Genomic DNA, 15933 nt, shown 5'->3' with positions numbered 1-15933 from the left:
CCACAGCGGCCCCTACAGCCTGGAGGCTGCGACGCCTAGGCTCGTGGGCTGTGGGACCCAGGCCAGCCCTGCTTGGGTACCTCCTACGCCCTGGGGCCGCCTGCGGATTTGCCTGCTGGAGTTTGCAAGGGGCGTGTTTAGCGTCTTCCTTTTTTACCTTTAGTTTTCAGCCTCCTACGGTTCAAATAACCTTCCAGTTTCATGTGTCTGTGTTTTGTATAAATAAAAGGAGACATCATCTAGAAACATATACATTTATTTAATGAAAGGGGAAAGCATTCTGAATCGGGGGAGAAGGCTGGGATTTGGTATCCTCCTTGCCCAGATTTTAGAGGCACAGTCATTCAAATGTGCAGTTAATATTCTGCCGTTCTACTAGTGCCTTGACATTTCAAGATAGAAGACATTTGTAGCTATGGTTGTGATAAGAATAGATAAGGTTGTTGGTCTGCACGTACTTTCCCGATTTTAAAGTTTGTTGGTATAGCAGTTGTATTAAACAAAATAGAATAGCAGTATTACAGGAGGCTGGGAGAGACGCTGGTCCTTGTCTCACAGAGTGGAAGAATGAATCTGGTGGATAACAGAGAGTGAGCAAAGCAGTGAGTTTATTGAGAAAGCATGAAGCTCTCAAGAGTGAGAGGGGTCTTGACTGGGTAGTTAGGGAGGATTTTTGTCCCCTTTTATTGGGACCTTATCAGAAAGTTTGTGAGCCTCCACTCATGGCACCTAGCCCAGGCAGGTCTGAATACGTTTATCTTTTTTTTTTTTTTTTTTCCTCCAACCCGTCTGCTGCCTGCCTCCCTGAAGGTCCCTTATCTCTCCCTGCCTAATGTTAACCCTTTCCCTACATAGCAGGTGCTCAGATTTGGACATGGATTTGTGTAAAGCTTGGGCAGATGAATTTTGAATTTAAAACTGGTTCGTTCAAGCCAAATTAACTTTATATTTGACTTGAGGTTTAATTTCTAAAAGTTCATCACCATCTGGTATTACTAGGCAAGATTATGACAAAATAAGTTAAATTTTATTTAAAAGCTGTTTGCGATATGAAAAAGTGCTCAATATCATTAATCATCAGGGAAATGCAAATCAAAATCACAATGAGATACCATCTCACACCTGTTAGAATGGCCATCAATCAAAAAAGACAAGTGAGAAGTGTTGATGAGGATGCAGAGAAAAAGGAACCCCCTTGCACTGTTGGTGGGAATGCAAACTAGTGCAGCCACTGTGGAAAACAGCATGGAGGTTCTTCAAAAAAATTAAAAATAGAACTACCATCTGATGCAACAATTCCATTTCTGGATATATATCCAAAGTATATGAAATTACTATCTCAAAAAGATATCTGCACCCCACAATGTTCATTTGCAGCATTTTTACAATAGCCAAAATATGGAAGCAACCTAAGTGTTTGTCAGTGGGTGAATGGATAAAGAAAAGTTGGTATATATGTGTGGTGGAATATTATTCAGCCCTGAGAAAGGACATCCTGCTGTTTGTGACAACATGGTTGGATCTTTTTTTTTTTTTTTTAGAGAGAGAAAGAGTGAGAGTGCAAGCAGGGGGAGGGGTGGAGGGAGAAAGAACCTTACCTCTTAATGTTTATTTATTTAGAGAGGGACAGAGAGATCAAGTGGGGGAGGGGCAGAGAGGGAGAGAGAATCCCAAGCAGGATTCTGCACTGACAGTGAGGAGCTTGACACAACACTCGATCCAATGAACCTCAGGATCATGACCTGAGCCGAAATCAAGTTGGACACTCAACGGACTGAGCCACCAGGTGTCCCACAAGAGAGAATCTTAAACAGGCTCCATGCTCAGTGTGGAGTCCAAAGCAGGGCTCAATCCCCCAACCCTGGGATCATGACTTGAGTCAAAATCAAGAGTTGGAGGCCAACAGACTGAGCCACTCAGGCACCCCATAACAACATGGACGGATCTTGAGGGCATTATGCTAAGTGAAGTAAGTCAGACAGAAAGACAAATACTGTAAATCATGTATATGCAGAATCTAAAAAAGATGAATGCACAGAAATAGAGACTAGACTGCTGGCTGCTAGGGACTGAAGGCATAAGACAAATGGGGAGCTATTGGTCAAAGAGTACAAACTTCCAGTTAGAAGATGATTTTTTTTAAGTTTATTTATTTTGAGAAAGAAAACACATAAATGGGAGAGAGACAGAGAGAGAGAGGCAGAGAAAAAAAAGCCCAAGCAGGCTCTGCGCTGTCAGTACAGAGCCCAATGTGGGGCTTGAATTCACAAACTGTGAGATCATGACCTGAGCTAACGTCTGATGTTTAACCAACTGAGCCAACAAGGTGCCCCAACATGAATAATTTCTGAAGATCTAATGTGTAACACAATGATTACAGTTGATAATACTGTATTTTATATGTGAAATTTGCTAATAGATCTTAAATATTCTCCCTAAAAAAAATTAACTGGTGATGCTCTGTATAAATGTGTTAAATCAAGATATTATACACTTCATATTTGTACAATGGTATATGTCAATTATATCTCAGTAAAGCTGGGGTGGAGGGGAAGTTGCCCATAAAATCAATACCAAACACAACACCAAACTTCCAGATTATGTTCAAAAGTCTCTCAAACAAACAAACAAACAAACAAACAAACAAAAATGAAAGAAAGAAAGAAAAAGAAAAAAGAAAAGAAAAGAAAAGGCTATTTGTGCAGTAACCACAGAACAACTGCAGGCTACAAACATTCTTGTGTTGCATTATCAATATACCCATATTTTCTCCTTATCCCTCAGGGTTCCCCTCACTGATCAGCAAAATACCAAGTATCACTTAGAAACAAAATTATCTTAACTGTCATGATCAATCCAAAGTGATCAGGTGAAAGAATGTGTAATAAAAGAGCATAAACTGTAGGTAAAGATAATAGAGAAAAGCCTAAAGGCCTTGCCAACGTCATGGATATGAAAAATGCAAGTGGTGTGAATAAACAATAGTTCTTTCCATTTTATCATGCTTTTAAGAAATTACTTTGAAGAATGATGCCAGTCTGAAATCAGCTTTTCTAATCATTTTAAACAGCACCATCAATATTTAATAATATGTAACAGGAGATTTGGTATTTGCTAGGATTAGGAGATTTTATATTTTATGGGATGAGCTACATAAAACAAAAGTTCACCTGTGTGAAAATACATTCAAATTGACAAAATACACCTATTTTCATCAGGAGTTCATCAAGTGTGTCCCAGGGACAATGCTAGTGGTCTCTGAGCCTTATCAGGGGAATCTCTGATGTGCTGCTTCCTTCTTTTTCAGGAATGAACGGACAGCTGTCTTATAATACTTAATAAAACTCATAAATTAATTTATTGGTGTTTTATCAAAAGCACGGTCTGGTTTGCTGTTGTTACTGTTGTTGTTATAAAACAAATGCTGGCTTCTTTTCCCCAGCATTAAGCCAACCCAATGTCAAAGTAGCTAATATCATTAATGTGGGTCATGGGGATATCTGACTCCATTGAATGCTTTATTAGCTGACAAACTGGAAAAAATTAGGCCATGTGTGGTATAATACAAAAATAATCCCACTCTTCCACTCCTCCATACTTTACCCCTCACCCCTGTGTCCATCCCTTATCCATGCCCTCCCACTCTGATTCTGGGGTCAGCCTTATGAATTATTTTGGTTGATATGATACTAGCAAATATGACACAAGCAGAAGCTGAAAAAGTGTTTGAACTGGTGATTATGCCCCAACTAGCCCACTGGAGACAGCCAAGCCAAGTCATCCTCATCATTCCAACAGAGGCCATCCTAAGACTGGCCATCAGTCAGCTGGGCCCGAGACATGAGAGCAAGCCCAGCCCAGGTCAGCAGAGCTACCTGCCAAGGTCAGACAAGCCTGCTCAGGACAGCTGGGCTTAAACAGGTGTGTTGGTTGTTGTGCAGCTTTATTGTGGCAATGGATAATAGATACCCACACACTCCACTGCAAATTCGCTGAAATCAAAGAGCATTTGCCTGATAGCTTGAGGAGTAATCTGCTTCCAGTAGGAACTGTAAGAAGAACAAATGTTTGCTATTTGTAAAAATTATATTGTGGTCTGGCATCATAGGAATATCTGTTACGGCAAGGAAATGAAATGTATCAAGCGGTAGGAAACATAAATAGGTTTAAAAAATTAGAATGGGGAACTGATATTATTTTGAGGATCACAATCTACTGCTGTTTTTCTTTCATATAATATTTTTAGGAAAACTGGTTTTGATACTTCCCACGTCAGGTAATCTTGTATTTACTTTTATTTCTAAACACTAGAAAAAAGAAAAATTAGGGGAACCTGGGTGGCTCAGTTGGTGAAGCGTCTGACTTCGGCTCAGGTCATGATCTCGTGGTCCATGAGTTAAAGCCCGGCATTGGTCTCTGTGCTGACAGCTTAGAGCCTGGAGCCTTCTTCGGATTCTGTGTCTCCCTCTCTCTCTGCTCTTCCTTTGCTTGCACTCTGTCTCTCTCTCTCTCAAAATAAAATTTTTTTTTATTCTAAATTTTTTTTAATTGAGCCATGGAAGCAAGAATCCATTATCGGTGCAGTTAGATTCAGTTTAGTGAAAAAAAATTTGGAGCATTCAATGTGACAGGTACTATATGGACATTGGGAATTTAAAGATTAAGATATATTTTCTGCCCTTGAGGACCTTAAAGATTTGTGAAGGAGACAAATATAAAAATAGATCATTTCAACATAATGTGATAAGTGATAATACAATGATGTGCACAAGTTTCTTTGGAATCACAGAGAATGGTGTGTAGCTTGGCCTGGAGGGATGGGTGACTGAGCTGAGAGAATCAGAAGCATTAACGAAGGCAAGGAAGTTAGAAAGGATGTTTCAGGGTAGTGAAAACAGAATGAATACAGTCCTCAAAGCATGAAACCATATAGTGTGTGTTAAATATTCACCAAAGAGTGAATAATAAAATGGAAAATGGAAAGAAATGAAATTGGGAAAACAGCTAGGGGTCAGTCCAGGAGGGTTCACATCCATGGTAAGGGACTGGCTCAGTATTCTGAAGGTCATGGGAAGGTATTGAAGCCATTTAAACCAGGAGCTAGATGGTCATATGTATGTTTTACATAGATTTCTCTGAGAACAAGATGGACACAGAACTGGTTAAAAAAAGCCACTGCAGTATTCTAGGAGAGAGGGAATGAAGTCCTGGATTAGGACAGTAATAGGAAGTATAGAGAATATGGGATGGATTTGGGGTCTTGTTTTGATTGGGGCAGGAGAAGCAGGAGGCGAAGGGAAAAAAGAAACTAGGATAATGTAGTGGACCTGTGACCTTCTGCCAAGATCCCCTCTTTGGGGCTTTGTGAAAGATCTGCCACTGACTACCCCCAGTGGCTCCTTTGCTGGACATTCTCGTGGCTTCAGGGAATTGTTTCATCCAGTCCTTCAGGGGTTGCCTGTGACCAATGACAGTCTGATAAGGGTATTGAGCATATGCCCATGATATTCAGGAGAGATAAAGGTTTAAGAATCATCAAATACAGATGATAGGTAAAACCATACAGTGGATGTGAGCACGTAAGGAGAGGAGGCAGAGAAGGAATGGTAGGCCACTACAAGGTACTGGAAACACCTGGGGCACCTGGGTGGCTCAGTTGGTTAAGTGTCCAACTCTTGATTTTGGCTCAGGTCATAATCTCATGGTTTCTGGGATCAAGCCCCGTGTAGGGCTCTGAGCTGACAGTGCGGAGCCTGCTGAGGATTCTCTCCCTCTCTGTCTGCTCCTCTTCCACTTGCACTCTCTCTCACACACACAATAAATGAATGAATGAATGAACGAATGTCACTGGAAACATCAACAGTGAGAGAGTGAGCTGAGCAGGAGGAGATCATGAAGGGGTTTGAGAAAGGATGGTCAGAATGGTGTGAGGAAGAACAGGACAGGAGTGTCTTGGAAGCTATGGAAGCTGAGATGATTAAGAAGAGAGTAGATTAATGCACAGGCCCCTTTGCCATCAGCCAAACTCCCCTACAAACTATTGTCCTCCTTTCTAAAATACAAGCCTAATCATGTCACTCTTCTATTCAACATTTCCTGCTGGGATGCCCTTTCCTGTCCCTGCCCTTTGCCTCATTCCTTATTCCATAAGGTTAATCAGAGGAGACATCACACCCACAGCTCAGCCATGGTTGGTGTGTAAAAATTAGATGATTTCTTGGAAGCTGACTCTTGGAGGAGAATCATACCTTTTCAGAAGAAAGCATTCCCCTTTTCAATTCTTGGGTAAGGCCTAGAAGCTGCAGCTATTTTATAAGCTGGGAAGTGTAGCAGGATAATCTTGAGCCCCTGCAGAGACTGAGCACATGGAGCCAGCAAACTCTGCCCCTGCCCATCCAAAAACTCTGGTGTCTTTTGTAGTAGGTGACAGGCAAGGAAATGGTCTTTCTTGGTTAAGTGGGAGGGATGATATTTGTGCATCAACTTACAGACAGAGAAGAAATGGAGAAGAGCAGGGTTACTTGTTCCTTGGCCAATAAGGAACAAGATCTGACCCCCTGGAGAGATGGTAGAAGCACAAGGGAGAGTTTTTTTGGATATGGGATCTTGGGAGATTCAGCATACAACGGTTATTTCAGCTGCAAATCACTGAAACTAACTCAAGTGCAATAGGATCTTAAGATCTGAAGGTCATGGGAAGTTACTGAAGCCATTTAAACCAGGAGCTAGATGCTTCAGATTCTGTCTCTGTCTCTCTGCCCCCCCCCCCCTTGCGTGCTCTGTCTCTCTTTCAAATATAAATAAACATTTAAAAAATAAAAATTAAAAAAAATAGCACAGAGGGCCACAGAATCAACTTATCTGTAGATACTGAGGCATCTTTTATTCCTTTGTCAACCTGCTCCCATCACTGTGAATAAAAACACAAACCCCCAAACCGCTCTTACTCATCCACCCTTGCACAAACTCAATTCCCAAAAGAGAGGGAAGGCATCAGAGGTAGACAGTGGCCTGTGTGAGGCTTTGTTGTGGGCCTGTTGTAACTAGCCACGCCTCTGAGTAAGGAGGGCGTTGGTCCTAAACTCCGCCAATAAGTCAGTGATATGCCAGTATCAATGTTCAAGTGTCCTTATTTTTATCCAGATACTAGAGAAACATGAGGATATTTGGGTTATAATAGAAACTGCTGTTTGTGGCACCATACCTTTGAAATAAAACAATTTTAACATAGATGTGAAATGCAACATATCACAAAATATACAAACTCTTAGAGTTCCCAAAGCCTAACAGATGCACTCATAAGATTGCTTAGTGTTTCTGAAAGCTTGCCAATTGGTCATTCATATACCCTCAGCATTATCCTACATCAAGGGTTCTCAAACTTGAGTATGCATGCATCAGAATCACCTGGAGGGCTTATTGAACCCAGATTACAGGATCCCAACTCCAGAGGTCTCACAAAATAGGTCTGGGCTGGGGCCTGAGAAATTCCGTTTCAAATCTGGGAGCTGCTCCACCACTCCTAGGACAACACCTTGAGAACCACTGATCTGTGTCACTTTCCTTCTTAATTTGCCAAATAATACATAATTGCTTTTTATTATATGGTTTTGAGGTAGGGAAGCTGTAGGGACTCCATTTTAGAAAGGTTCTGTCTTGGGGCACCTGAGTGGCTGAGTCGGTTAAGTGTCCAACTCTTCTTGGTTTTGGCTCAGGTCACGATCTCATGGCTTTGTGCGTTCAAGCCCTGAGTGGTGCCGTGCTGTCAGCACAGAGACTAGTTGGGATTCTCTCTCTGCCCCTCCCCTACTGTGCTTTCTTTCTCAAAATAATTAAACTTTAAAAAAAAAAGAGAGAGAGAAATAAGCTGGAAAGAACTTAGTGAATTAGAAAGTACAGATAAAATGGAGGTATAGTTGAAGTTCACTTTCAGATGCATAAAATATAAAAAAGTCTTCTCTTATAAAAATTCTACAAGGATGTCCTGCAATGCCATAAACAAAAATGAAAAGTCTCTTTAAATTCAAACAAGTAATAAATATTTCCTTGTCTTCTGTTTTCTGTGATTCCTCTCTCTCTCTCTCTTTTTTCCCTTGTTCCTTCTTTCTTTCTAAAACACTTGGAGTTTTTCCTCAAGTCATTTGGAAGTTGTTCTACAACAGATGATGCACAAGGCAGGGTTATTTGTGGATTACAGCTAAGTGTTTTTATTCACAGTAAAGCTGCAAATGTGCTCAATTAAGGTAACCTGCTGACAAGTTAAGTGCTTTTCTTTGTTAATGATGGCAGTCATTAAGGACCACAGTAAAAGACTTAAAATCTAAACAAGAGGACAGTCTCATATATTAACAGGAGTTGGAGTTTTCTATTCTGAGCAAAATGCTCGCTCTGTTTAAAATTAGTAAACCTCTACCACTCACTCCAAGCGACTAAGAATGTCTTCCTGCCATGTCTCATAAAGAAATTTTACATGTGTTTTTGTTTTTGTTTTGCAAGAGGAAGAGTTTTGACCCATACAATTTGAATAAGCAGGCAGAGAAAGGATGCTCTGCGCTAGACCAGAAACGCCTGATGGAGTAAGGCAGAGTGACACAGTCACAGAATAGTGGCAAGGCAAACAAGACAACAGGATTTTGTAATTTTGAGGAATGATTTTCTTTTGTTCAAATTGTCTTTGTAGTATTGCTACATTTATTTTCAATTACAATTATTTAAAATATAAACTGATGTCAGAATTTAGGCCTCTCCTTTGCTTACCTGTTTTTTTAAATCATCATTTTGTTTAATTGAAGCAGAATGCTAACAGAAAAGGATACAAATCCTAAGTGTACACCTTGATGGATTTTAGAGTGAACCCCCTCAAGTAACCACTACCCAAAATAGGAACTAGAATACCACCAGCATCCCCAAATCCCATCATACCTCCTCTCAGTTGCTATCCATCCCCTCCTCCATTAACTGCTATTTTGATTTCCATCACCATATTAATTTTTTAAACTTCATGTTTTAAAATTTATTCATATTGATGCATTTATCAGTTCTTCATTTCCATTGCTATAGGGTATTCATTCCACTGCATTAAGAATTGAGATTTGGGGGGCACCTGGGTGGCTTGGTCGGTTGAGCGTCTGACTTTGGCTCAGGTCATGATCTCACGGTCCGTGGGTTCAAGCCCCGCGTTGGGCTCTGTGCTGACAACTCAGAGCCTGGAGCCTGCTTCCGATTCTGTGTCTCCCTCTCTCTCTGCCCCTCCCCTGTTCATGCTCTGTCTCTCTCTGTCTCAAAAGTAAATAAACGTTAAAAAAAAAATTAAAAAAAAGAATTGAGATTTGGGGCATCTGTGTGGCTCAGCTGGTTAAGCATCTGACTCTTGATTTCAGCTCACCCCATGATCTCATGGCTGTGAGATCGAGCTCCATGTTGGGCTCTGTGTTGAGTGTGGAGCCTGCTTGAGATTGTCTCTCTTCCTCTCTCTGCTCTTCCCCTGAGCTCGCTCTTGCACGCGCACTCTCTCTCAAAATAAATAAATAAATTTTTTTTAAATGGAGATTGCCTGCACCTACATAAACTTAATGATGGGACTGATTGCTAAGACCACCTGTGTCAATATTACTGCCTTTATCCCCCAGGAAATTCTTGCCAAGGAAGATAAAGTCGCAGATCAATAAAATTTAAGTTTGTATCAGGAAAATTGCAGAAACCAATTCCTATAAGCAAATAGTTTTCTTATCTGGGTAAACAACTCACTTATCAGGATAATAGTTTGTTCTTCATAAAACTCATCTCCAGATTATAACCATGAACATCAATCTAAAATGCTGTGTCATGAACTTCATCCAGTTCCAACCAGTTCCCTAGTGTGAACAACCTGTCATAAACCTGAGTTCAGAATCCCCAAACCTACAAATACTCTTCCCTAATATCTCCTTTTAGGGACACTACTTACTAATGTCACCAGCTAGGCCCCAAAACTTGACCTTTAGTACCCACCTTCTTGTACTCGCCAATATTTGCTCCACATTTTCCTTAAGCTTTTCTTTCCAGTTTATCTCTTAGCTCAGGTAAATGCAAAACCACCCCTAGAGCAATAGCAACTGCTCTGACAAGACCTCCAGCCGTCCCAGACCATCCAGACCAGTTTGAACTTTTCCCATTTTCTTTGGTGAAATGTCTTTTCCCATTTTCTAATTGGATTGTTTTTTTTTACTGTTGAGTTTAGAAAATTCTCTGTTATGGATACAAGTTTTTTTGTCATATATGTCAATTTATATGTCATATAAATATTTGTCATCAAAAATGTCAGTATTTTCTCCTAGTCAATGGCTTTTTTATCTTTTTAATAGGCTCTTTTGCAAAGCAAAAGTTTTAAACTTTGATGAACCCCAATTAATCCATTTCTTTTTCTTTTTTCTTTTCTTTCTCTTTCTTTCCTCCCCTCCCCTTCCCTCCCCTCCCCTCCCCTCCCCTCCCCTCCCCTCCTCTCCTCCACTCTCCTCTCCTCTTCTCTCCTCTCCTCTCCTTTCCTTTCCAGAGCTTTATGGTATTATTTCTAAGAACTCTGCCTATCCCTAGTTGGTGAAGAGTTTCTCCTGTGTTCTCTTCTAAAAGTTTTATAGTAGTATGGTTTATATTTACCTCTATAATCTGTTTTGAGTCAACTTTTGGATAAAGTACAAGGTTTAGGTTGAGTTTTTATTTGTTTGTTTTTTGCCTATTGCTGCCCATTTATATGTTTGTTTTTCATTCAGACATCCTATTGCAAAAATACCTGTTCTTTTGCCTATTTTTCTATTGGGCTTTCTAATTTGTATTTTTAATTTGCATGGATTCTATAAAGATAGTGGATATGAGTCTCTTCTTAGATGTATGCAAATATCTTCTCCCAACCTGTGACTGCGTTTTCTCTCTCTTAGTGGTATCTTCTGATGAAGTTCTTAATTTTAATGAAATTAACCAATTTCTTGAAAATTTGAAATTCACTTTACTAACCCTTCTGATTTGTGCTTTTTGTATCATGTTTAAGAAATCTTTAGGGGTGCCTGGGTGGCTCAGTTGGTTGAGTGTCCGACTCTCAATTTAGGCTCAGGTCATGATCCCAGGGTTGTGGTATCGAGCCCCATGTCATGCTCCGCACTGAGCATGGAGCCTGCATAAGATTCCTTTTCTCCCTCTCCCCCCGACTCATGTGTGTTCTCTGTCTTTCTCAAAAAAGAAAAGAAAAGAAAAGAAAAGAAAAGGAAAGGAAAGAAAAGAGAAAAGAAAAGATTTTCCTTCATCAAGGAAGGCCATGAAAATATTCTTTGTTATCTTCTAGAACCCTAGAATCTTTATTGTTTTCTTTCTTGTTTAGATCTACAATCCTTCTAGAGTCATATTTTGTTTATTGTGTGAGGTCAAAATTAAGATGCATTTTTCTTTTATATGGATTTCCAATTGACCAGCACTGTTTATTGAAAAGGCCATTCTTTTCTTGTTGTGCTGCAGTACTATCACTGTAAAAAATTAAGAACTGTATATGTGTGAGTCCATCTGGACTTTCAGGGAATTGGCTTATGTAATTGTGGGAGCTGGTTAAGCAGGCTCTGTAAGACTGTCATCTCCTTGTCTGATGTTGGAGTTTGAAGTCCATAGGGCAGGCAATCAGGAAGAGAAGATCATGAAGCAGGCTGGAACTCACAAACATGAGTTGGAAACCCACAAGGAACACTGAAACCTTTGTTCTTGTTGCCTCTGACCTTGGTGACAGGGGCATCCTGCTGAAGCCTCAGCCCTCAGTCACAGAGATAAACACATACCTGGCCCAGGAGTTAGGGAAGTTGAAGAAGGATCCTGGAGAAGGTGAAGTGATTGTGGGTCCAGCTGCTACTTCACAACAGCAAGGGGAATCAGCATATTAGCTACAGTAGCTGTTGCTTCCCTTTTACCTTCCAAATCTCCCAAGTATCTCTCTGGAAGCTCACCTTAATCAGGAACATACAAGAAAGCATTCTGGGAAATGTAGTTCAGCCGGCCAAACAGACACAGTACAAAGCTACTTCAGAGTTATTTAAATATTTTTGTTCTTTCTTTGAGGAAAAAGAGATGGGGATGTGTTTTTTATAAGATTATTTTCACTGGGTTTAGAGTATTACATTGTCACTTCATTCAACACTTTTGTGTGTCATTTTATTGTTTTCTGGAGTTCATTGTTAATATTAATTGATCAGCAATCACTCTTATTTGTTCTTTAAAAGAAATGCATCTTTTTATCTGGCTGCTCTTAAGATTTTCTTTTTGTCTTTGGGTTTCTATAGTCTTATTATGATATACCTAAGTATGTTTTCTTATGTATTTTATCCTGCTTGGGATTCATAAAATTTCTTAAATTTGTGTCTTGATAATTTTCATATGGTTTAGGAGATTCTTGCCTAATAATTAAATATTATTTCTTCACATTTTCTCTTTCTTCTCCTTTTGGGACTCTAATAACTATATGTTAAAACTTTTCTTTAGGTTCCAAATCTTTCTTTCTTCCTTCCTTCCTTCCTTCCTTCCTTCCTTCCTTCCTTCCTTTCTTTCGTTCTTTCTTTCTTTCTTTTATCCTCATTTGTCTCTGTGCTTCAGTCTTCAATCTGGATATTTTTTACTGACTTGTTTTCAGATTGCTAAATCTCTCTTCAGCTAATGTGAAACTATATGTATCTATATCTATATCTATATCTATATCTATATCTATATCTATAGATATAAAACTTCCCCCAGTTCCTGGCACAGAGCACCTGAACCCTTGTAAATTCCTAAGTAATAAGAGCACTAGGATCATCTTTTTTCTAACAAGGTGATACTAGGTGAGCTCCTGGATGGGGACTGATCACCACAAAGATCAAGAAGTGATTTGAGGCTTGAAATTTTCAGCTCTATCCCTCATCCTCCAGAGAGGAGGAAAGGCCTATACATGAAGTTAATAATTGATAATACCTACATGAGGAAGCCTCCACAAAAATCCCAATAGTAGGGAGCTTCCAGGTTGGTGAACATATCCACATACCAGGAAGGTGATATATTGCACCTCCACAGGAACAGAAGCTCCTGCAGTCAGGACCCTCTCAGATCTCACCCTATATATATCTTCATTTGGCTGTTTACTGTATCTTTTATCACATCCTTAAATAAACTGGTAAACATAAGTGTTTCCCTGAGTTCTGTGAGCCACTCTAGCAAATAAATGAAATCCAAGGAGGGGTTTGCAGGAACCTCAGATTTATAGATAGTCAGTAGCATAGGGGACGATCTGGACTTGAAATGGCATCTGAAGTCAAGTGGGAGCAGTCTTGTGGGATTGAGTCCTTAACCTGTGGGATCTGATATCATCTCCAGGTATGAAGTATCAGCCTTTGTTGAATTGTAGGACACCCAGCTGGTGTCAAAGAGAACTGCTTAGTGGGGAAAAAACCCACATCAGGTATCAGAAATGTGTGAGAGACAGAAAAGGAAACACACAGGAGGAAAGACTGAGGTTTTCCCCCAAACAGCTAATTTGTTGTTAAAGCCATCTAGTCCATTCTTAATTTTAGATATTGAATATTAACTAGAAATTCTAATTGATTTTTTAATATACTTTTGTTCACTGATGAAATTCTCCATCTTGTCGTCTACTTCCTTGGACACATTAATTATAGCTATTTTAAAGTCTGTATCTACTAACACCAATTTTAGGAATACCTGTGGGTCTGCTTTATGTTCTCATTTTTCTCAAATCTTTTAGTATGCCTGGTAATTTTTTATTAAATGCCTGAAATTGTGTATTTAATACTGTAGAAGTTCTTGGTAATACTATTTCCTTCCAGAGAGGTTTTTTTTTTTTTTTTTTTTTTTTTAAGCATCTGAGACTCCATTAAAATAGAATCATATTATCCTCATCTAATAAGGAATTGATCTGATTCAGAGTTAGGTTTCAGCCCTTTAAAAGCCTAGTCTATTTCTTGTTTTCTTACTGAAAGCCTGGGAGTCTATAGCAGGACCTCTATATCTTGGCAAACCCTGAAGACCAAGTTTAACTCCCTAGAACTATGCAATGCTGGTAGCTCTATGTAAGGTTCTCAGTCTCCTAATATCTACTTTCCTTGCAGTTCTCTTTCTCCTGATCTGTGCTGCTTCCATATCAGTACATGCCTAAGGGAAACAGAAAAGTTGGATATTGACTACCCCAATGAGTTTCCTTTCTTTCAGGGATCTTGGCTCCTCAAGTCCTGATTACATTGGTGGCTGTCTGATGCCTTCAAACAATTTTGTCTTGTTTTATTTTTGTATTGTATTTAGCTTTCTAGCTGTTCTCAGCTAGATGATTGATTTGCTACAAGTTAATCTGCTATAGTTGAAAGGAGGAGTACTCTTCTATTCGTTTTGATTCTATCTTTGACTTCTCAGTACCTTCCTTCCCTTGCTTTGAATTGATAAGAACATTTAATTCTGGTGACAAAGTTGTACAAACACCCGTTATCTTCTCCCTTTGTCCAATGATCACCTCTTCTCTGGAGAATCTTTATATGCAAAATAAACAACAACAAAAAAATGGCCCTGGATTCAGGGTCAGTTGAACAGTCCCCACAAAATTCTTAAGTCCTTCACTCCACCTGTCCAGTAGGAGTGAGGAACACCACTGACTCAATGTTTATCCCATGAGAAAATCCTCTCTCATTATGCTGTAATCATGTGTGGAAGCCTAGAAATATCTCTGGCTTCCACTCGACTGAATTCCTTCAGAAAACTATATTGTCTGCATACTCTTCTGTTGCCTCTCCATATGACAATAACTTTGTTAAATTTTCTGCAGAGAATAAACAGAGACAATCCAATCATTTATCTAACATAGTGGTTCAAAATTTGCTTTTTATTATTGATAATTTTGGGGCACCTCGGTGGCTCAGTCAGTTAAGTGTCTGACTCTTGATTTTGGCTCAGATCATGACCTCATGGTTCATGAAATGGAACCCTGCACCGGCTCTGTGCTGACAGCACAGATATTTTCTCTCCCTCTCTCCCTCTGCCCTTCCTTCTCTCTCTCTCTCTCTCTCTCTCTCTCTCTCTCAAAATAAATAAAATTTTAAAAAATTAGAAAAACATTTTTCTAATTACTTTCTACTAATAGCATATACATTGGAGGTTATTGCCAATTTTGCAGAAAGCCTCCATGAAGTTTCACCATATTTAGAAGAGTTTCCCAGACCAAAATTTTGCTTTGATATATTTCAAACCTTATTTCTGCTCCATAACCCCGATCCCTCTAATTCTGGGTTTCACTAGACACATTCAAATTGCAATGAGACCACAATCTCTGCACCTTTATTATAGCAATGGGTGAGTGGGCACAAGGGGCAATAAGATGATTCTTGAAAGCCATCCTTACACTGGAACACTTTGTAATAACTCTAAACAAAAGTGAATGTGAAACACACAAATCTATTTCACTAAACCAAAACTAAACCTAAAACAACTTTCCCTTAGCTGGATCCTCAAAATGTCCATGGCCACTCCAAACTCTGACAAGAGGGGAAGTGCAACAAAGGAGAAATTCTAATAGAAAGAGACTGCAATCTCAAGTGATTATCTTATCAGTTAAAATATCTTAAATTTGCAAATTTTATGGAAATATATGTCTATGAAAACACACTGCTAGGGCCATTTCCAGGGCATTGGAGGGCACTGTGCAGGTGAGGAAGGGCTTTTTTAGCTTCATAGTAAATATACCTTGTATTTAAATATTATTAAAGACCCCCTTCCACCCCACCGGGTAGCTCATTTAGAATGTGGACTCTAGGAAAAAGGAAACTTAGTGTACTGTTGGTGGAAATGTAAACTGGTGTAGCCACTTGGAAACAATATGGTGGTTCCACAAAGAATCAAACATATAATTACCATATGGTTCAATAATTCCACCACTGAGCATTTACTCAA

Source organism: Panthera leo, chromosome B2 (genome assembly GCF_018350215.1).
Source record: "Panthera leo isolate Ple1 chromosome B2, P.leo_Ple1_pat1.1, whole genome shotgun sequence".
Classification (NCBI taxonomy): Eukaryota; Metazoa; Chordata; class Mammalia; order Carnivora; family Felidae; genus Panthera; species Panthera leo.
Note: the sequence above shows the minus strand (reverse complement) of the source record.